This window comes from Mesoplodon bidens, assembly GCF_964165515.1.
Source record: "Mesoplodon bidens genome assembly, chromosome: X".
NCBI classification, from domain to species: domain Eukaryota; kingdom Metazoa; phylum Chordata; class Mammalia; order Artiodactyla; family Ziphiidae; genus Mesoplodon; species Mesoplodon bidens.
Genome location: NC_138163.1, coordinates 53,710,356 through 53,735,231, shown reverse-complemented (window position 1 = coordinate 53,735,231; position 24,876 = coordinate 53,710,356). Strand labels below are relative to the sequence as shown.

General features: G+C 38.0%; 1 long non-coding RNA gene across 1 annotated transcript in view; it reads right to left on the bottom strand.

Annotated features, from left to right (window-relative positions):
* Window positions 1–2,853: 2,853 nt before the first annotated feature.
* The window catches only part of LOC308608919, a 31,920-nt gene continuing 9,897 nt past the window's right edge, over window positions 2,854–24,876 (bottom strand). The window contains exons 3-4 of the long non-coding RNA XR_014014241.1: window positions 24,285–24,436; window positions 2,854–8,084 (exon numbers count right to left, since the gene is read on the bottom strand). This is a non-coding gene — a long non-coding RNA (uncharacterized lncRNA). The remainder of the gene's footprint in view (window positions 8,085–24,284; window positions 24,437–24,876) is intronic.

The window sequence follows — 24,876 nt, the reverse complement described above, 5'->3', positions numbered from 1 at the left end:
CTAGAGGAGACCTAGAAACACACACACACACACACACACACACACAGAGTCAATTCCATTTTAAAATCTACTTCATTTCCCCAGGAAACTGAATACAATGAATGCTTTTCCAAAGTAATAAATACATGTTCACATTACCTTTGTCAGTCTGTTGACAGTACTTTGTTTTCAAATTTTTATGAAAATGCTTTTTTCCTGAATACGTTCCAAACAATATGTGAAAGTACATTTTCTCACCTCTCTTACGGGCTTGACTCCCGCCCCCTGACCCAAAAGGATCTGTTGTCATAGAACAGTGCCTCCACTCCAGACGTGTCCCTGTAGGTGAGGGTACATGATCATAGACAACTGCACACACACGTGTCTTTTCCTAAAGAGGAATCACATTATTCATCTTTTGCATATTGTCTTTTCCACTTAATATTCTTCTTAGGATTTATATTTTCATCTCACTAGTTGTAGTTGTGATGGTTAATTTTATGTGTTAACTCAACTGGCTATGGGATGCCCAGATTAAACACAATTCTGGTTGTGTTTGAGGGTGTTTCTGGATGAGATTAGTATTTGAACTGGTGGACTCAGTAGACTGTCCTCCCCGCTGTGGGTGGGACTCTTCCAATCTGTTCAAAGCCTGAATTGAACAAAAGGCAGAGGGAGAAGGAGTTCCCCCCCCTTCTGCTTCCTGCTGCACTGCCTGACATCTCATCTCACCTTCTCTGGCCCTCACTCCGGGATTTAAACCATCAGCTTCCGGGGTTCTCAGGCCTTTGGACTCAGACTGAACTACGCCACCAGCTTTCCTGGGTCTCCAGCTTGCAAAGGACATACTGTGGGACCTCTCAGCCTCCATAACTGCACAAGCCAATTCCTTGTGATGAATCTCCTTTAATATGTATAAATACATATCCTGCTGTTTCCATTTCTCTGTAGAACCCTGAATAACACACTAGTGGTTTAGGCATATTTTAACATGTTTACTATTCATATATATATATATATTTATTTGAGTTCTTTGTTGAAATTAGTTGGCAATCATTTGTTACTGAGTGTGCTTCACAAATCATGGATATTAACCCACTATGAGGTGTAGTTTACAAATGTTTTCTCCCCTCTTTTAACATAACTTTTTTTAAATTTAGAAAGTTTTCAATTTCAATAATTAGACTTAAAAACAATGCAAGTATTATTAAAAAAGGGAAAAAAATGTGAGGAGCATGTACCGCCAGCCTCCAGGCAGGTTAGAGCATTCAGAGTCCTGGAGGCATCAAGAGAAAATGCAAAAAACCTTTAAAGTATTTCCACAGTTGGCTGCTGACCTGGAGATAACAAAGGTATCTACCTGATTTACATAAACTCCCCTAAAGTCAGTACCCTGGTATGATGTTGGCCAAAATGATGGGTAACGTGAATAGCTGTTAGGATTAAAGAAGACAAAATATAAAGTACAATTTCTTAAAGCACTTCCTTACGTATCAGTTTTGTTCCCTCCAGATCACCTGTCTCAAGGGCAACACCTGAGCTTCTGTCTGAACCCTACTCCCCACTTCAGGGATCAGCCAATGGATGTGGCCCAGACACCCAGGTCTCTTGGAAGAAGGGGCAGAATTTCATCTCCTCTGTCATCTTCCTCACCCTGAGGGGCTGGTGAGTGAGTACCCGTGGAGCCACAATAGCAGGGAGTGTGACTGACCATTTCTCCAGCCCTGGAAGCCCATTGTTTAAAAGGGAGGCCACTCTGTGTCCTCTAGGGAGGGCGACGGATAGAACCTCATCCCGTCCTGCCACTTACTGGAGAGCTGACCTAGGCTCTGTCAGCCTGTGCTTGGGCATTTGTGACGTGGGACTCATGATACCTATGTCACAGAGCTGTCCTGAGGGGTGAATGAGGAAAACTGCCCAGAGTATATGGCACGTGGTGGGACTTCAAAGGCTTTTTTTTTTTTTTTTTTTTTTTTTTTTGGGTTTTTTTTTTTTTTTTTGCGGTACGCGGGCCTCTCACTGTTGTGGCCTCTCCCGTGGCGGAGCACAGGCTCCGGACGCGCAGGCTCAGCGGCCATGGCTCACGGGCCCAGCCGCTCCGCGGCACGTGGGATCTTCCCGGACCGGGGCACGAACCCGTGTCCCCTGCATCGGCAGGCGGACTCTCAACCACTGCGCCACCAGGGAAGCCCTCAAAGGCTTTTTAAAAGTCAAGACTCAGTAGCAGGGGCTGGCTGAGACTTAGGGCTAAGGCAGGCATTATGGAAAGGTGTTTTTCATTGTTTCTCCTAATGAGAACATAGATATCTTTATGAAGGAAGCAAATCTCTCTCTGGTACGCCTTGAGTTCAAAGTTTTAAAGACAGAAGGATCTCTAGCTTCCTGGGAGACTCAGAAGCTCCTAAGAGCTGCCCAACATCGTGCCTCTGAGCAGACCCTAACCCAGTTCCCCATGCTGGGAAGACAGGCTTGCCTTTGATTCACCTGGTGAGCTCAGTGAGAGATGGCACCAGGGCAGCAAGCTGTGGTGTTTGCCTAACTGCTGCTCCTGGACTGCTCCGCCTGTTAATACGTTTATGGGAAAATTCTAGACCCGTCTCCCATTCAGCAGTGCAGGGGTCCTCAGATCATGTGTCATCCAGCCACGTCACACCACAGTTTCAACCATCTGCTGCCTCCCTGAGAGGCAGAATTCCACAAATTTCTTCCATTTCTTTGACACACAAGTATCCATCTTACCATTCACTAATAACTGAATATATATTGTTAACTCCCATACTGTTCCATTGGAGGCATCTCATTAACTCTATATTGGAAATAGGAGGGTAAGAGGGGAAATGAATTATTGGCAAATTCAAAGGTTAATCTGAGATGACATGGCTCCTTCACATTAACTTTTTTTAAAAATTAAGACTACATTTTTTTAGACAGTTGTACAATCACAGCAAAATTGACTGGGAGGTACAGAGATTTCCCATATACCCCCCGTCCCCATACATGCATAGCCTCCCTCATTATCAACATCCCCCATCAGAGTGGTACATTTGTTACAATTGAGGAAACTACGTGGACACAACATAATCATGCAAAGTCCACAGTTTACCTTAGGGTTCATTCTTGGTGTTGTACATTCTATAGGTTTGGACAAATGTATAATGACATTATCTATCATTATGATACCACACAGAGTAGTTTCATTGCCCTAAAAATGCTCTGTGCTCTGCTTATTCATCCTCTTCCTTTCTCCTTGAAAATCCTAGCAATCACTGATATTTTTACTGTTTCATAGTTTGCTGTTTCCAGAATGTCATATAGTTGGAATCATACAATATGTACCTTTTACTTTTTTTTTTTTTTTGCAGTACGCGGGCCTCTCACTGTTGTGGCCTCTCCCGTTGCGGAGCACAGGCTCCGGCCGCGCAGGCTCAGTGGCCATGGCTCACGGGCCTAGCCGCTCCGTGGCATGTGGGATCTTCTTGGACCGGGGCACAAACCCGTGTCCCCTGCATTGGCAGGCGGACTCTCCAACACTGCGCCACCAGGGAAGCCCTTAAGTTATTTTTTAAATAAATTTATTTGTTTATTTATTTGTATTTATTTTTGGGTCTTCGTTGCTGTGCGTGGGCTTTCTCTAGTTGTGATGAGTGGGGGCTACTCTACGTTGCAGTGGGCAGGCTTCTCATTGCAGTGGCTTCTCTTGTGGCAGAGCATGGGCTCTAGGCATGTGGACTTCAGTAGTTGTGGCACATGGGCTCAGCAGTTGTGGCTCACGGGCTCCAGAGCACAGGCTCAGTAGTTGTGGTGCACAGGCCTATTTGCTCCGCAGCATGTGGGATCTTCCCAGACCAAAGCTCGAAACTGTGTCCCCTGCATTGGCAGGCGGATTCTTAACCACTGTGACACCAAGGAAGTCCCTTCTTATTTTTTATTGAGGTAACATTGGTTTATAACATTATATAAGTTTCATGTGTACAACATTATATTTCTAATGCTGTTTACATTACAGGGTACTCACTGCCAAAAACTTAGTTTCCAACTGTCACCATACAGTTTATCCCCTTTACACACTTTACCTTCCCCCTCTCTGCCTTTGTTTGGCTTGTTCATTTATTTTGTTTGATTGTTTTATTCCACATATGGATGAAATCATATGGTATTTGTCTCATTTCATATGACTCATCTCACTTAGCATATCCTCAAGGTCCATCCATATTGTTGTAAATGGCAAGATTTCATCTTTTTATGGCTGTGTAGTATTCCAGTGAGTGTGTGTGCATGTGTGTGTGTGTGTGTGGTGTGTGTATGTGTATAACGTCTTCTTTATCCATTCATCCATTGATGGGCACTTAGTTTGTTTCCATATCTTGGCTATTGTAAATGATGCTGCAATGAACACTATTAGAATGGCTATTATCAAAAAGGCAAGAAATAACAAGTGTTGGCAAAGATGTGGAGAAAAGGGAACCTATATATAGGTTGTATGTTGGAATGTAAATTGGTAAAATCAGTATGGAAAACAGTATGGAGATGCCTCAATAAATTACAAATAGAACTACCATATGATCCAGCTATCCCACCTCTAGGTATTTATCCAAATATGAAAACACTACTTCAAAAAAGATACGTAGTCTTCTTCTGATTGGCTTCTTTTACTTAGTAATATGCACTTAAAGTTTGTCCATGTCTTTTTGAGGCTTAATAGATCATTTCTTTTTAATGCTGAATAATAATATCCCACTGTAAAAATGTAACACAGTTTATTTATCCATTCACCTAATTAAGGACATCTTAGTTGCTTCCAAGTTTTGGCAATTACAAATAAAGCTGCTATAAACATCTGTGTGCAGGTTTTTGTGTGGACATAAGTTTTGAACTCCTTTGGGTAAACACCTAGGAGTGTGATTACTGGATTGTGTGGTAAGAGTATGTTTAGTTTGGTAAGAAACCACCACACTGTCTTCCAAAGTGCTGTAACCATTTTGCATTCCCATCAGCAATAGATGAGAGATCCTGTTGCTCCAATTCCTCTCCAAATCCAACTCCAGTTGCCAGTGTTCTGAATTTTGGCCATTCTAATAAGTGTGTAGTGGTATCTCATTGTTGTTTTAATTTGGACTTCTCTGATGATATATGATGTGGAGTATCTTACCTTTATTTGCCATCTGTATATGTTCTTTGATGAGTTGTCTGTTAAGGTCTTTGTCCCACTTGAAAATTAGGTTGTTCATTTTCTTATTGCTGAGCTTTAAGAATTCTTTGTATATTTGGGATGACTGTCATTTATCAGATGTGTCTTTTGCAAATATTTTCTTCCATTCTTTGACTTGTCTTCTCTTTCTCTTGACACTGTCCTTTGCAGAGTGAAAGTTTCTAATTTTCATGACTTCCAGCTTATCAATTATTTCTTTCATAGATTGTGCCTTTGGTATTATATCTAAAATGACATTGCCATAAAAAAGGGTAACTAGGTTTTTTCCTAAATCTTCTAGCCATTTTATAGTTTTATGTTTTAAATTTAGGTCTGTGATCTATTTTGAGTTATTTTTGTGAAGGGTGTAAGGTCTGTGTCTAGATTCATTTTTTCCCATGTGCATGTCTGGTTCTTTCATCACCATTAGTACTAAAAACTATCTTTACTCCATTCTTTTGCCTTTGCTCCTTTGTTAAAGATCAGTTGACTATATTTATGTGGGTCTATTTACAGGCTCTTTATTGTGCCATTGATCTATTTGTTCTTTCGCCAATACCACAGTGTTGTGAACTTTATAACAAGCCTTGAAGTTGGGTAGCATCAGCCCTCCAACTTTGTTCTTCTCCTTCAGTATTGTGTTGGCTATTCTAGGTCTTTTATCTCTCCATATAAACATTAGAATCAGTTTTTCAATATCCACAAAATAACTGGCTGGGATTTGGGGAGGGGGTTATTGCATTGAACCTACAGATCCAGTCAGGAAGAACTGACATCTTAACAATACTGAGTCTTCCTGTCCATGAACATGGACTATCTCTATTTATTTAGTTCTTTGATTTCATTCATCAGAGTTTTGTAGTTTTCCTCATATAGATCTTGTACATATTTTGTTAGATTTATACATAAGTACTTCATTTTGGAAGGTGATAATGTAAATGGATTGTATTTTCAGTTTCAAATCCTACTTGCTCTTTGCTGGTACATAGGAAAGTGGCTGACTTTTGTATTTTAACCTTGTATACCTCAACCTTGCCATAATTGCTTATTTGTCCTAGAGGGGTATTTTTGTTGTTGATTCTTTTGGATTTTCTATATAGATGATAATGTCATTTGTGAACAAAGACAATTATATTTCTTCCTTCCCAAACTATATACCTTCTATTTCCTTTTCTTACCTTTTTGCATTAGCTAGAACTTCCAGTATGATACTGAAAAGGAGTTGTGAAAGTGAACATCCTTGCTTTGTACCTGATTTTAGTGGGAAACCTTTAAGTTTCTCACCATTAATATGATGTTAGCTGTAAGTTTTTTGTAGATATTCATTATCAATGTGAGGAATTTCTCCTCTATTCCTAGTTTACTGAGGTTTTTTTTTTTCAATCATGAATGAGTGTCGCATTTTGTCAAATGCTCTGTCAAATGTACTGACGTGATCATGCAATTAATCTATTATACTTCCCTTTGCAATTCTATTAGTTTTTGCCTCACATATTTTTATACTTTGTTGTTAAGCACATAAATGTTAAAGACTGTTATGTCTTGGAGAACTAACTTCTTTAATCATTATAGAATGCCTTTCTTTATCCCTGATAACTCACCTTGATTTGAAGTCTGCTCTGTCTGAAATGAATATAGCTACTTCTGCTTTCTTTTGGTTAGTGTTAGGATGTTAGCATATACCCCACCCATTTACTTTTAATCTATATGAATCTTTGTATTTAAAGTGAGTTTCTTGTAGACAACATATGGGTAGGTCTTGTTTTCTGAAAAATATTATATTCAACTATTTAATGTGCCTACTCACAAGTAGTAGACTTCTAAAGGGTTTCTAATTTTTCTTTTTTACCTTTCCTGAATTTCCCATTTTTATCTACAACAAAAGCACTTGGGTTCTGAAGCAAAAAGAATAAAGAGGAAAAATAAGTATCCCCAGCCATTCCACAGTGGGTCAGTGTCAGATAAAGAACATTCCTAAACCAAGAGAATTAGGTAATGAGGTGGCCACAAAACTAATTTATGAATCTATCCACATGACAGTCCCGTTTTGGTAGCTTCAGGGAAAATATAATTGCCTAGGGGAAGGGCAAGCATGTCTCACAGATAAACCTTACATTTGACAGTCAGATGACATCTCCACTTCCCTGGATTTTAGATAAAAGTAGTTTCACAACATTCTTTATGTACTCTCCCAAATAAAGCTCCTTGAATTAAAAGAAGGCTCATCAGCTTAACCTCCCAATAATCTAAACAATGAATGCCACAAGGGAGTAAAAGGGTGACAGTCTGCATGGGATCACCCAGAGTTCAGCTCCACAGCATCCAGAGGGGGAAAACCCTTAAACAGTGGGATTCAGGGTTAAAGTTTAGTCACAGGCTTATTCAGGAGCAATCAACACATGCATATTAAAACACCACTGAATCTCCTTCCTTGTGCAATTAAGAATAATAAAAGGAAAGGAAAATATACCCATGCCCAGCACTTGTAATACAAAATCAGATCAAGTTCAAAATGGGATGCATCCTTAAACCAAGCAAGGGATATGGGTAGTATTCTGGAAACAGAAAAACTAAATTTCACCAGGATACTACAGATTAGATTCTAGATACACAGGCCTACATGAGTAACTGAATGAAAGCCAGTAAATTAGGCCTGCACTTTGAGCTAGATGGCACTTGGGAAACTAAACCTTTGAAGACATCAGGGAAAAAAGGGTTGAAAATAGTATCTGCAGAATGTGTTAGTGCTCCCTACTGCACATAAGCTAAAAATAATGATTGTGTCCATTTTAGTAGCTCTGCAAGAGAATACACACAGCAAAGAAGGCATATATGGCAGGTCACAATGTTGAGATGTGAATGTGTATTTGTTCTCCTTATGTTTCTTCCTTCCTCCTTTCCATCAGGTAGCCAGCACCTATAGATACAACCATGCAAGAAAACAATACCGTGTTTCACTTAGGGATATATACATATGTAATAAAATTAATATATATATATATATATATATATATATATATATATATATATATACATAGGTAATAAACTATAAAGAAAAGTCTTAAGTATGAAAAACCCAAAATCTTGATAAAAATTACCTCTGGGGAAGGAGGAGACTAATATAATCAGAGGAGATTCAAAGTGAGTTTCAACTGCATATGTGATATTTTATTTCTCAATTTGAATATACAGAAGTCTGTTATATTATTTTCTATAAATCTATGTCTGAAATTTTCAAAACAAGCATTATTTCTATGAGCTTTAATTCTGCTCTGAAAAATGATCCATTACTTAGAAATTGTGGAAAATATTGCCTAGTCCAGAGATAAATAAATAAATAACCAGAAACCTACCATTCAGTGATTTAAAAATAATGTATGATGTTTGTGCATTTACTCTAATCATATTCTCCATGTATGTACATATAATGCTTATATATTACATATAGGTCTCATATCTCTGGAGGCTCAATATTAGCTATAAAGATCATGAAAGCAGTAATTAAATTTGCCCAGCTCACATCTAACTTTATCTAACACCAAAGTCCACGTTGCTAACCACTGGGATACACAAACTTTTTCTGTTATGGATGAGGCCAACACAAGGGAAATGACTATGCTTGGTCCTATAAAAAAATAAATTTGGTATTTAGGACACAGGTATCCTGATTTCAGTGTGTTACATGGCAGACCCTTTTTAACACTCTGTTATTTTGTACTTTATTCTTTCTGGTGCTCAATGGGTTAATGCTATTCCAATGTGAAAATGGAAGATAAAAGGGGAAGAAAAGAAAATACATTAAAAACTAATAAGAGAAGTGATGTCAGCAAAATGGCAGGCTAAGAAGCTCCAGGCCCTCATTCACCCACAAAAACATTATAAAACATAAGTAGAGACTTGATAAAATAACTTTATAAGAGATCTGAGAATAGTCAAAGGTCTAGAGCAAGTAAGGAACACCCAGTCAGGAAAAGACCTAAGTCAAAATGGTAGGGAAAGTTTTGAGTCATTATTTTACCCTTTCCTTACCACCTGTCCAGTGTGGCAGCAGTTTTGATTTGGAGGAGGTGGCAACCCAGTTCCCAGTCCGTCCTTCAAACCAGAGGAAGTAGAGTAGACCTTATTTCCAATATTCTAACTTGTCTGAGTGCTGCCTGAAGGACTCCTCTTTGTTTTTCCTAACTTTGAAGACAGGCGGGAAAGGCAACAGTGCCTGTGAAAGGTGCAAGGAGACTATAGGTCTACAGAAGGCTGAGACAAGAGATTATAGGTGGAGGCATACAATAGACTATCTAAGGCGCCAAGAAGAATCTGGGATGAGACTCTTTGGGAAATTAAGACATTTAAAAGTAGCCACGTATAAAGGGGAACTGAGACATTCACACACAGGCCCACACAACATGCATGTGCAGAAAAGGCCTGACAAGGTCTTAAGCTTTCACTTCAGGCTAATTCCTGTGATCAGAGCAAGTCCAGCTCATTGGTAAAGGATCACCTTTGTAAAGAGCAAGTCTGCAAAGACTGGTAGAGGTAGTTGTTATTTGAGACGTTCATATTGCAACCAAAAATGACAAAGCATACAAAGAAACAGGAAAATATAGCCCATTCAAAGGCACAGAAAAAATTGATAGAACCATCTCCACCCAAAGAAGCCCTGACATAGGACTTACTAGAGAAAGATTTTAAAGCAACTGTCTTATATATGCTCAGGAGACAAAGGAAAACAAACAAAGAACTAAAGGCAATCAGGAAAAAGAAGTATGAATAAAATGAGGACATCAGCAGAGACAGAAATTTTTAAAAGGAACAAAACAAATTCTGGAGCTGAATAATATTATAATGTAATTGAAAAATTCATTAGAATGGTTCAATTGTAGATATGATTAGGCAGAAGAAAGAATCAGTGAACTCAAAGATAGGACATTTGTAAGTATTGAGTCTGAGGAGCAGAAAGAAAAAATAATGAAGAAAAGTGAACAGAGCCTAAGGGTCTTATGGGATACCATCAAGAGGACCAAAATACACATCATGAGAGTCCCAGAAGGATAAGAGGGCCAGAAAGTGGCAGAAAGATTACATGAAAAAATAATGGCCAAAAACTTCCCAGCTTTGACATAATATGTAAATGTACAAGTAAAAGAGGCTCAACAAACCACAGCTATGACAAACAGAAACAGTCTCACACCAACAAACATTAAAATCAAACTGTCAATAGGAAAAGACAGAGAGAATCTTGCAAGTAGCAAGAGAAAATCACCTTATCACATACAAGGGATCCTCAATAATATTATCAGCTGAAACTTTAGAGGCCAGATGTGGTAGGATAATATATTTAAAGTACTTAAAGAATCTATCAAATGAGAAGTCTATATCTGTCAAAACTATCCTTCAAAAATGAGGGTGAAATCAAGGCATTCCCAAATAAACAGAAGCTGAGGAAGTTCATTAGCACTAGACCTGCCCTACAAGAAAGACTAATGGGAGTCCTTCAAGTTGAAATGAAAGGACACTAAACAACAACTTGTGGCTATATAAAACTATAAAGATCTCTGGTAAGGTAAATATATGGACAAATATAAAAATCAGTATTTAAAAATTTTTGGTTTCTAAATCCACTTTTAATTTTGTACAGGATTTAAAAGACAAATACATCAAAAAATAATAAATCTATTTTAATAGTTACACAATGTATAAAAATGTAATTGGTGATATCAATAACATAAAGTGGGTGGGAGGAGGACAACACTATAAACCAACTGGCCTTAACAGACATATACAGAACACTCCAACAAAATATACATTGTTCTCAACTGCACATGGAATATTGTCCAGAATAGGCCGTGTTAGTTACAAAACTAGTCTTAATAAATTTTGAAAGCTTGAAATCATACAAATTATCTTTTAAAATCACAATAGAATGAAACTAGAAATCAGTAACAGAAGGAAAACTGAAAAAATTCACAACTGTGTGGAAATTAAACAACATACTATTAAACAACCAATGGGGCAAAGAAAAAACCACAAGGGAATTTAGAAAATACCATGAGACAAATATAAGTGAAAATGCAACAACCAAAACTTATGGTACAACGAAGCAGTGCTGAGATGGAAATTTATAACTGTCAATGCTTACATGAAAGAGATGATCTCAAATTAACAATCTAACTTTACAGCTTAAGGAACTAGGAAAAGAAGAACAAACTAAACCCAAAGCTAGCAAAAGGAAGGAAATAATATGTGTGGTTTAGAGTGGAGATAAATAGAAACAGAAAGTAGAAAAACAAAAGAAAAAAATCAATGAAACCAAAATGGTTCTTAGAAAATATCAACAAATTTGACAAATCTTTAGCTACACTGACTGAATAAAAAGAGAATACAAAAATACTAACATCAGAAATGAAAGTGGGGACATTACTACTGATTTTACAGAAATGAAAAGGATTATAGGAGAATACAATGGACAATTATACACCAACAAACTGAATAACCTGGATGAAATGAACAAATTCCTAGAAACACACAGCCTACCAATCGAATCATGAATAAACAGAAGATCTTTCATTCATTGCTGGTGGAAGTACAAAATGGTATGGCCACTTTGGAAGACAGTTTGGCAGTTTCTTAGAAAGCTAACCATACTCTTACCTCATGATCTAGCAATTGCACTCCTTAGGATTTACCCAAATATGTTGAAAACTTATGTCCAAACAGAAACCTGCACAAGGATGTTTATAGCAGTTTTATCCATAATTGCCTAAACTTGTTATCAATCAAGATGTCCTTCAGTAGGTGAATTGATAAATAAACTGTGGTACATTTATACAATGGAAATTATTCATTGCTAAAAAGAAATGACTCATCAAGCCTTGAAAAGACATGGATGAACTTTAAATGCATATTACTAAATTAAAGAAGTCAATCAGAAAAGGCTACACATTGTATGATTCCAACTATATGACATTCTGGCAACGGCATGAATATGGAGACAGTAAAAAGATCAGTGATCACCAGTGGTTGGGGGAAGAGAGGGATGAATAGGTTGGGCATAGAACAATTTTAGGGCAGTGAAACTTTTCTGTATGATATTACAATTATGGACATATCTCAGCATATATTTGCCTAAACCCACAGACTTTACAACACCAAGAGTGAACCCTAATGTAAGCTATGGACTTTGGGTGATAATGATGTGTCAATGTGGGTTCATCGATGTGCCACAATGGTGTGGAATTTTGATAGTGAGGGAGGCTGTGTGTGTGCTGGAGAAGGGGTCATATGGGAACTCTTTAATTTTCTGTCCATTTTTCTGGGAACCTAAAACTGCTATAAGAAAATGGTCTATCTTCAAATATTCTCAAAGTATTGAAGAAGAGGGAACACTTCTTAACTCATTTTGTAAGACCAATATTATTCTGATACCAAAACCAGACATATACACTACAAGAAAAGAATACTTGGCCAATATCCCTTATATTGATACAGATATCCTAAAAAATGTTAGCAAAACAAATTCAGAAGCATATAGAAGGATTATACACAATGACAAAGTGAGATTTATTCATGGAATACAAGTGTGGTTCACCATTCAAAAACTAAACAATGTAATATACCACATTAACAGAATGAAGGTAAAAAACACACAATCAATTCATGTTTAAAAAGCATTTGATAAAATTCAGTACCCTTTCATGGTAAAAACACTCAACAAACTAGGAATAGAAGGAAACCACCTTAATATAATAAATGTCATATATGAAAACCCACAACTAACATCACACTCAATGGTGAAAACAAAAGCTTTTCTACTAAGATCAGGAATAGGAGAAGGATGCCCATTTTCACCACTACTGTGCAACATAGTTTTGGAAGCTCTAGCCAGAGCAATTAGGCAAGCAAAAGAAATAATAAGTATCCAAATTGGAAAGGAAGAAGTTCAACTATCTCTGTTCAGAGATGATATGATCTGACATGTAGAAAATCCTAAAGATTCCACACACACAAAAAATTTAGAACTAATAAGTTAATTCAGAAAAATTGGATACAATATCAACCTGCAAAATTAAATTATATTTCAATACATTAAAAATAAGTAATCCAAAAAGGAATTTATGAAAAATTACAATTACATTTATACTAAGAAGAATAAAATACTCTAGGAATAACCTTAACCAAGGAGGCAAAAGACTTGCAAACTGAAAACTACAAAACATCATTGAAGGAAATTAAAGAGAACATAAATAAATTGAAAGATATCCTGTGTTCATGGATTAGAAGATTTAGTATTGTTAAACTGTCAAAACTACCCAAAGTGATCTACAGATTCAGTGTAATCTCTATCAAAATCTCAATTGTGTTGTTGGAGAAATTTTAAAAACCAATCCTAAAATTCATATAGAATCTTAAGGGATGCAGAATAGCCAAAACAATCTTGAAAACGAAGAACAAATTTGGAGGACACAAATTCCTGATATCAAATTTATTTCAAAAATATAATAATCAGAACAGTGTGCTATTATCATACAGACAGACACATAGATCAATGGAATGTAAGAGACAACCCAGAAATATACACTCACCCCTATGGTCAAATGATTTTCAACAAGGGTTCAAGACCATTCAATGGGGAAAGGACAGTGTTTTCAATAAATGGTCCTGAGAAAACTGATATCCACATGCAAAAGAATGAAGTTGGGCATTTATCATACACCATATACAAAATTAACTCAAAATAAATCAAAGACCTAAATGTAAGAACTAAAACTATAAAACTCAGAAGAAAACATAGGGGAGAAGCTTCATAATGTTGGATTTGGCAACAACTTCTCAGAAATGACACCAAAAGCACAGGAAATAAAAGATAAAATAAATAACTTGAACTTCATCAATAACTTTCATGCCTCAAAGGACACCATCAACAGATTGAAAAGGCAACACAAAGAATGGGAGAAAATATTTGCAAATAATATATCTGATAAGGGATTAACATCCAGAACATACAAGGAATTCCTATAACAACAACAAAATGAACAATTTGATTAAAAACTGGGCAAAGAACTTGAATAGACATTTCTCCAAAGAATATGTACAAATAGCCAATGAGTACTTGAAAAGATGCTCAACATTACTAATCATTAGGAAAATGCAAATCCAAACCACAATGAGAACAACCTTACACCCATTAGGATGGCTATTAATAAAAAAAACAAACAGAATAGACATTTTTGCAGAGAAGACATACAGATGGCTAACAGGCACATGAAAAGATGCTCAACATCACTAATCATGAGAGAATTGCAACTCAAAACCACAATTAGGTATCACCTCACACCTATCAGAATGGCTATCATCAAAGTCTACAAGTAACAAATGTTAGCATAGATTTGGAGAAAAGGGAACCCTTGTACACTGTTGGTGTGAATGTAAATTGGTGCGTCCACCTTGGAAAACAGTATGGAGGTTCCTAAAAAACTAAAAATAGAACTACTGTATGGTCCAGCAATTCTTTTTATATATATATATATATCTGAAGAAAATGAAAACAGTAATCTGAAAAGATACGTGCACCCCAATGTTCATAGCAGCATTATATACAATAGCCAAGATATGAAAACAACCTAAGTGGCCATCAACAGATAAATGGACAAAGAATATTTGGGGGATATATATATATATATATATATATATATATATTACACAGCCATAAAAAAGAATGAAATTCTGCCATTTGCAACAACATGATGGACCTAGAGAGTATTATACTTGGTGAAATAAGTCAGACCAAGAAAGACAACCTATGTTATCACTTATATGTGGAATCTAAAAAGTAAAACAAATGTATATAACAAAAAAGACTCACAGAGAACAAACTGGTGGCTACCAGTATGGGAAGAGGGCAGAGGGGAGGAGCAAGAGAGAGATATGGGATTAAGTGATACAAACTGCTATGTTATAAAAGAGATAAGCAACAAGGATATAAATATTGTTCAGCACAGGGAATCTAGCCATTGTTTTGTAATAAATTTAAATGGAGTACAGTCTATAAAAATATTGAATCACTATGTTGTACACCTGAAACTAAAATATCCTAAATCAACTACACTTTAATTAAAAATTAATAAATAGGGCTTCCCTGGTGGCACAGTGGTTGAGAGTCTGCCTGCCGATGCAGGGGACACAGGTTTGGTCCGGGAAGATCCCACATGCTGCGGAGCAGCTGTGCCCGTGAGCCATGGCCACTGAGCCTGCGCGTCCAGAGCCTGTGCTCTGCAACGGGAGAGGCCACAGCAGTGAGAGGCCCGCGTACGGCAAAAAGAAAAAAAAAATTAATAAATAACAAAAACAGAAATTAGCAAGTGTTGGTGAGGATGTCGAGAAATCATTACTTTGTGCCTTGCTGGTGGGAATATAAAATGGTGCAGCTGCTGTAGAAAACAGGATGATGGCTCCCCCCCAAAATTAAAGAACTTTCATATGATCCATCAATTACACTTCTGGGTATATACCCCAAAGAATTAAAAGCAGCACTCAAACAGATATTTGCACAACAAAGCTCTTAGCAGACTATTCACAGTAGTCAGAAGGCAGAAACAACTCAAATGTTCATTGACAGATGAATGGAGAAACAAATTGTGGTATATGCATACAATGGAATATTATTCAGCCTTAAAATGGAATGAAATTCTGATACATGCTACAACATGAGTGAACCTTGAAGACATTATGCTAAGTGAAATATTCCATACACTAAAGGACAGATATTGTATTATTTCATTTATATGAAATATATATAATAGTCAAATTCATAGAGACAGAAAGTAGAATAGTGGTTTCCAGGGCTTGGGGGAGCAGATAACAGGGAGTTATTTTTTAATGGGTACAGAGTTTCAGTTTGGGATGATAAAAAAGTTCTGGAAATGGGAAGTGGCAATGGTTGTACAACAATGTGAATGCACTAAATGCCACTGAACTGTACATTTAAATATGGTTAAAATGATAAATTGGTTATGTATATTTTGCCACAAATAACAAAAGAGGGGGGTGGGAAAGAGAAGCATGCTGACACTCTTTTTCTGTCTCTGAATGTTGTTAATTGGGTGTGAAGCCTGGAACTATGGCAGCCATCTTGAGATCATGAGAGCCAGACAAACCAACACACACTGAAGATGGAAAGAACCTGAGTCCTTGATGACACTGTTGGAACAGCTAAATTAAACCAATCATGGAATTGGCTTTCTGCCAGATTTCTTGTTAAATGAGATAACTCCCCTTATTGTTTAAAAATAAGTATTGAAAGGATGATTACTTCCTCTTCCTCAACATCCTCAGGTATTTCATCCTATAAGAATGTCAGCAAAGCTTATCCATCATATAAATATGCATATATTTCATTTCCTTCTGCTTCAAATTCAATTGATCTCTATAAGATATTCATGTTTAAGTCTCTTATATGGGAAGGAGAACTTTCCTAACTATGACTCAAAATTCAAGCATACTAAGGAAAAAAGATTTGTAAATTTGACTACATAAAAATAACAATAACAATTTGGCATGGCATAAAACATGCTAGACAATTTTAAAGATACAAGGAAAATATGTGTAACTAATATCTAACAAACTGTTGATATTCCTTCTATATAGAAGCTTATCAGAGTCATTAAAAACCATCATTAATAAACAACAACCCTATCAGAGACATGGAAGAAATAAGCAATTAATGGAAAAAATGCAAATGGTCTTTAAACATATGTAAAAGATGCTCAAAGTTGCTTTTAGTAAGGGAGATGCAATTAAAACTACAGTAAGATATACCATTTCTAAATTATTAGATTGGCAAATCCAAAAGATTATCAACACACTCATTTGATGAGGATGTAAAAAAAAAAACATGTCCTTTCACATACTGCTCACGGCGAATGCAAAAGGTTATGATTACTGTAGTAGGTTTAATATTTGTTTCCAAAGATATCAGATCCTAATCTCTGGAACCTATAAATCTTACTGTATTTGGAAAAAGCGTCTTTGCAAATGTGATGAAGTTAAGGATTTTGAAATGGAGAGATTATCCTGATTATCCAGGCCCTAGAGGCAATCGTAAGTGTCCTTACAACAGAGAGGCAGAGGGAGAATTGACACAGACACAAAAGGAGAAGGCAATGTGACCTGGGATGCAAAGGCTGGAGTGACGCAGGCACAAGCCAAGGAATGTCAGCAGCCAAGAGAAGCTTGAAGAGGCAAGGAACAGATTCTCCTCTAGAGCCTCCAGAAGGAGCGTCATGCTGCTGACACCTTGAGTTTTGCCCAGTGAAACTAATTTTGGACTTCTGACCTCTAAACCAGTGAGTGAATTAATTTCTGTTTTTTATAGATACCAGGTTTGTAGTTATTTATTACGGTAGCTATAGGAAAGTAATGCAACCACTATAAAAGGGAATTTGTTTATACCTAGCAAAATTAAATGTTCTTATGCTTTGACTAAGAAATCCCATTCCAGAAACATTATATCTATATACTAAAGATATATGGGTAATGACACAAAAAGATGACAGATATAAATACAGATATTCATTGAGGCACTATTTGTATAAGAAAAAATGGAAGCAACTTAAATACCCATCAATTCTGTGCTGGATGAACTATCACACAACCCACATTATATACTAAGTAAGCTCAAAGAAGAATTATGAATAGCGCCACATAAAGCTACAGTGGGACCTCCAGGATATACTGCTAAGAGAAAAAGTCCATGTACACAAAGGTTATATACCTTTGTGTACATGGACTTTTTTTAAATCTAAAAATACATGGTATTTTTTAATCTAAGAATTGGGAGAATTCAAATACAGCTGACCCTTGAACAACACAGGGACTAGGGGCACTGACCCTCCACACAGTCGAAAACCTGCACATAACTCATAGTTGGCCCTCCATATACTCAGTTCCTCCATATCCATGGGTCCTCTGTATCTGTGGTTCCATATCTGTGGTTCAACCAACTTTGGATAAAATAGTATTGCAGTATTTACTATTGAAAAAAAATCCATGTATAAGTGGACAAATCTGTATTGTTCAAGGGTCAACTGTATATACACTTTTACTTATATTAAAAAATGAAAGGAAAGGACTTTTGTTTGGGGGACAAGATTTAATAGACATACTTCTCCCTATTGCTTTGGCTAGGTACACCAAAAATCCTGGATATCACAGGTAAAACAAATATAAGATGTCTCTGAAAAGTGGAAAGAAAAAAGGCAGACTGGCTGGGGACTTTGAGATCCAAGTAATAAGGCAGTGAATTCCCTTGGCTTTATTTTTACCTCATACACGCCAGATGGCGTGCTGGAGAAGCAGAAGACCCTAAAACGCCAAAAGGAAAAGACAAAAAGAGCTCTAAGAAAAGCCTGCTGTATTTAGACACAGGACCAGAAAAAGGGGGAACCTAGCAAGAAACAAAGCTTTTAGACAACAACTGCCCTAACATCACAGAGTGAAACATAGCTGCACCCTCACCATGGCAGCAAAGACTGAGTGGGAAATGTGGACTCCATGCTCACTTGATTATAAACAAATACCCCTCCCCACTCTTTGGGGTGGTATCAGAGAAGACCCCATGGGAAAAAAGGGCTTTCATCCCCACCTGGTGGAAATGAGCACACACCCCACCCATGGTGTCAGTGAAGACCATGCAAGGAGTCTGACTTCCACCCACATCCAGTGAAAATTAGGCTCCCCTTCCCCTCCTCTCTCATAGAAGGGAAGGCACCCTTCCCCTCTCTGGGCTGGTGCCACCCGAAGCCAAGTGAAACAGTGGAACTTTCATGACCATCCAGTGATGCGGAGTCCTCCTCCCCTCCACAGTGTCAGGGCAGGCCACAAGGAAGGCAGGCAAGAAGTGCCTTCCCACTCCTACCTGGGTGGTGTCGATGGAGACCTGGTGGGGAGTGAAATCCTTCTTCCACCAAGCAGTAGTAACAGAGCTCCACTTCCCTTCCACTCCCATGCCTGCCCCATCCCCCATGTTAGTAGAGCCTAAGTGGGGAACCTGGACTTTTATCCCCACGTGGCAGTAATGAACACCCCCTCCCCCTGGGATGGTGTCAGTAGAGGCCACATAGGGAACAGTAAGGAGGTGTGCTCCCTCTCCCAGCCAGGGTAGTGTAGGTGGAGGCCTGGTGGGGAGCCTGAAATTCCACCTCTACCAAGCACTAATGAGGCAGGCACCCCTTCCTCTCCCTCTCTAACCTCCAACTCCTGAGTCAGAGAAGACTGAGTGGTGAACCTGGACTTTCATCCTCACCTGGCCGCTATGAGACTGTGATCCCTTTCCCCCACTGGCATGGTGTCACTGAAGCCTTGCTAAAACAGATGACTTAAATAAGACACAGTCTCATAACATAATACCCAAAATGTCCTGTATATAATCAAAACTCTTCTATCCAAAAAAATCTTAATTGAGTGAAAAAATATAATCGACAAACAACACCACCACGACAAACAACACCACCAAAATAATAATAGATATTGGGATTTTCTAACGTAAATTTTAAAGTAGTCATCATAAAAATGTTTCAAAAAATACTGCAATGAAAAAATACAAACCTGCTTGAAACAAATGAAAAGAGTAGAAAGTCTCAGCAAAGGTATGGAAGATACACAGAAGAACCAAATGGAAATTTTATTTTATTTAATTAATTTACTTTTTAACATCTTTATTGGAGTATAATTGCTCTACAATGGTGTGTGAGTTTCTGCTTTATAACAAAGTGAATCAGTTATACATATACAAATATCCCCATATCTCTTCCCTCTTTCGTCTCCCTCCCTCCCACCCTCCCTATCCCACCCCTCTAGGTGGTCACAAAGCATGGAAATTTTAGAACTGAAACATACTGAAACAGAAATTCAGTGGGTGGATGTAACTGCAGAATGGAGAGGAAAGAGGAAAGTTAACGTGAAGGCAGAACAACAGCAACAACCCAACTTTAACGACCAAGAAAAATGGACTAAAAAATATAGAACAATGCTTTGGGGACCTACCTATGGAAAATAAACAAAAGATGTGATATTCATGTCATTTTTTCTTGGAAGGAGAGGAGAAAAAGTGTTTGAAGAAATTATGGCTAACAAATTTCAAGTTGAGCAAAAGACATAAACCTAGAGGTTCAAGAAGTTGAGCAAACCCCAAGAAGAACTGTTCCAAAGAAATCCATGAAACACACATCATGATCAAACTTAGGAAAATATTAAAGACAACCCCCCCAAAAAATCGGAAAAAATTTGAAAGGAGGGAGAGAGAAATGATGCGTTATCTATAGGAAAAAAACAATTCAAATAACAGCAATTTTCTCATCAGAAACCATGGAGTATAGAAGGAAGTGGCACAACGTTTTTCAAGTGCTGAAAGAAAACTCTTAACCTAAAATTCTGTATCCGGTGGTTATGTTTTACTTCAGGAAAGGTGGGGTATGCAAAGACATTGTAAGATGAAGGAAAATGAAGAGAATTTATCACCAGCAGAATGTAAAGTAAAAGAATGGCTAAAGGAAGTTCTTAAGACAGAAAGGAATTGATAATAGAGGTGCTCTTGGAATGTCAGTTAGGAAGAAAGAAAATTGGAAAGAGCAAATATATAAACATAGTAGCTTTTCCTTTTCCTCTTGAAATTTCTAAAATTCTGTTGAATGGTTGAATCAAAAAGTATTACACTATGTTACGTGGTTCTCAATGAATGTAGAGAAAATACTGAAGACTATTCTACTACAAAAGGTGGATAATAATGGAACTTTATTGATCACACAATGGAAAGAGTTGGGCATGCAGATACTCACCACTGTTTGAGCTACCTATTACCCATATAGATATGAATCAGTGAAAGAATGAAAGATATCCTAGGATAAGGGCACAAATATTCCCCAGATTCTAAATGATAATTAAAATTTCTACATCATCTCCATGAACACTCACTTACTTTGGTATCATGCTCTTTCCTCTGCCCTTAGAAAATATCTCTATTGGAATACAGTGCTTTTCAAATGTTTCAAATCTGTTCTAACACCACCAACTGCATTCTGTAATATCTACTCCCTGGTTATTAAATGCTTCTATTCCAACGTGAAGGGACTCAGGGCAGCTCAAGAATTGTACCCTGTATCTTCATTAATCCCCACCTTCAGTAAGTTGGCAGAGAGATGAATTTAGAGACAAGGAAAGAGGCATTGTGGGCCCACATGGTAAACCGCTGAAGCCCTCCAAAAAAGATCCAGTGATAGGGCCAACTGTCTATGAAAGAACATGTGCAGATGACATGGCTGAAATCCAGAAACAAACCATTATATCCCAGGAGAAATCCTGTGCAGAGACTCTACTGAACAGAGTTGAAAAGGTCAGAAAGTATGGATAATAACACATTTAAGTTAAGTATACTGAGCCCATGCGTCTACAACAGCACAGAGTTACCCAAGCAGAAGGGAGGAGGGGTTTTGTTAAAAAAGATCTATTTGGGGCAAGGGTCAGATCTTAACTCTGCAAAAATGATAAGTGCACAAGAAAAATATGTTTTTTTTTAAAGCCTAAACTTGTCAGAGCAGTGCTGTGTTGTGATACACCTCACTGAGCGGATGAAAGGAGAAAAGCAACAAAGGAGGAGAAAAGCCTGAGTGACCTCAGGGATGACGCAGAGATGAAACAAAGGAGAGTGTGGGGAGAGCTAACAGGTAGACAGTGTTCTGGTTAAGAATGTGACTCCAGGAGGCAGGTAGAATCTCGCTGGCAGATGGAGTCCATGGGGCCTGGGGTCAGAGAGAAACTAAAGAGGGTGTATGGTTTCCAGACGGTGTGGGGGATCCATTAGTCGTGAATCCTTCCCCTTGATGTCTGCTTCCTACTTTAATGGAGGTTTAGGGAACTGAGCATCAGCTCAGCTTCCCTACTGTCTGTGCTCCCGGTTCTTCCCTGCCCCCATGGACCAGCAACACACCAGCAGGGCACTTTCCTCCTTACCATCGTTGTCCCATTTCAGTGTATAAAGGGGCTATGTAGTGTGCCATGGAAGCGAATGTGTTCCTTCCCCAATCAGTCTTACACCCGGACAGCCTCAGACCCCTGGAGTGTCCCATCAGTTACCTCCGAGCTCTGTCTGCTCACCCGGGAGTCCCCCACTCTTCACTCCAGTCAGGGTGGACTTACCCCCCACTTTCTCCCATACAGCCCCCATAAGTCTGGCCCACTGTCCCAGGCCCAGCTCCTCTTTGAGGAGTCTCTGAAAACTTCCTCCTCTTTGTAAATTAAGAGGGTTCTACAGAGGTGACCATAACACCACAAGGAACAAGAATGTGTGAAATCATAAACATGACCTCTGTAGCCCCTGAGCCAGTAGAGGTATGAATAGTGACACATGTTTCATAACACACAGCAGGGGAAGGAACTCACCCTGGGTGGCTCAGGCTCTGGGACCCAGAAAGAGATCCTGATTCTTGTTCCAGTGTCCCTCCCTGCCAACCCCCAGTCACCTCTTCCTAGAACTCCAAGTAGGTCCCGAACCCTCAGGTCACCAACAGAGGACGGGAAAAGCACAATTATTCACTGGAAAGGATGAGGATTTTTTTTCCCCAGCCCAACTCCATTACACTGCATATCACAGAGATGGCACTGAAATTCCTACGTAACATAGTTAGGTGCGTGGTTCCCTTCTTTTTCTTACATCCCCAAGTGCTCACTCAAATATAGTAATGCTATTGAGGTTAATAACAACCCTGTTAAAGATTGGAAGTTAGGATAGAAGGAAGCAAACATTGGTGTTGTGGACGATGTGCCAAATAATATGCTGGGATCTTGATGAAATTTTACCCTTGAACTCCTCACATCACTCCTTTGAGTGTAAGGACCAGGAGATCGATATATAAACACACATACACACATATAAATATATGTGTGTATATGTGAGTGCGTGTGTGCACACATTATATATTAAATAAATTAGCAAGCTAGAGGATAAGAACACTTTGTGTGTGTGTGTGTATAGTGCCAACATGAAGAAAAATATTATAATTTGTTTAGGAAAGTTCTCATATGGAATAAAAGGATATAGCGATGCATGGGAATAATCATCCCTTTCTGGATAGTAATTATCTCTAGGGGAGAGGAAGGGGATACAATCAGGGAGGAGTAAAGTTTTCTCTTAATCTGGATTGATTTTATAGCTCTATGCTCTTCATCTGAAATCCTTCATAAGTAGTAACACTTTTAGGGGATTCAGTTTTTTTTATCATAAATGTAATACATACTCCATTTAGCAAATGTTTAATATTTTGAGTCAAATGCAGTGTTAAAAAGTATCAATACCCAGCAATCCCATCATCATTGAAATTCACACTATGCTATTTCGTTCCATTATTTTCCTCTGCATGTAAATATGTAAATGTAATATACATGTATTACATACACATTTCCTATAACTATTATCTTACTCTATATACAATTCAGTATCCTTTTTTCTTGTTGTTATTTTGGTTTTGCTTTTATCTTAATTCTTGCCTAGAGTACTAGCATGTAGAGAAAGTTTTCTGATTAAATGACAAGGTATAAGATGAGATGTAACTATGATTTGTAATGAAGGCTTTACCAGTTAACCCAGCCCCAACTCTTGAACAATATATATGATTGGAAATGCCATACCTGTAACATATTAAATAATGTTACATGTCTGGGTCTGCTCGTGAGCTGTCTATAGACCTCCTTTTATCTGTGTGTCAATCACTCTATCCAACAGTTATAAAATCATAGTTCAGTGGAACACTGTAATGCCAGGCAGTATAATCTTCACTCCTATCATTCACCCTTTGGATGGGTGGTAGGAATAATAATAATAACAACAACAACAATAATAATAATAATAAATAATAAGCAATAATAATAACAATAATAAGCAATAATAAAAGATACCAACGATCATAGAGCACATAATAGATAAACTGCTTGCTTAAGATCATGCAACCAGCAAGTAATGAGTCCCAATGTCAAATCCCAGTCCTTCTGACTCCAAATCCCATGCCCCTAACCACTGTTTCTATATTTAGTGCCCTTCTATATTAGGCCCGAGGCTAGCACGAGGGAAGGGACTCACCCAAGGTCCTGTGCTCTGTTGATAGGTCTGGCTACTGGGACACATGTTTGATGATTCTCATCTTCTGTCTAGCTGACCCATTATTATTCCTTCTCTTCTGCACTATTTCTTCTTCCTGGGGCTCAATAAGAAATTGCTTCACTCAGATCAAACTAGAAGGAAAATAAGGAGACAGGAAAGCACGTGGAAAAAAAAGAAATGATGAGATGGGACCAAAGTTCACTTCTTGCTGATACAATTCCAGATGCTGGTTCAAATCTTCTATCTTATGGGACAGAGGAGGCAGGATGGGCCGGGAGTAATATATCTCAAAATCCCGCTACATTATTTGAGGTTTTTTTTTTTCCTTTTCTTCTTACAAGTCTGGAGATATGCACCCTTAGTCCCATTTTACAGATGGCCAACCTCAGATTCAGAGGTATGTAAATTTTCCAGGGTCAAATGTCTACAATTTGCCTGCTACACAGATCAACCAGCAGCCTCCTGTTTAGATGACAGAATTCCAGAGCTTAAAGACTGATAGTGGAAAACTCGCCTGATGTGAAATCTGGGCTGTGTCATGCTCCCCAATGGAAATGAAGATGATGGTAGG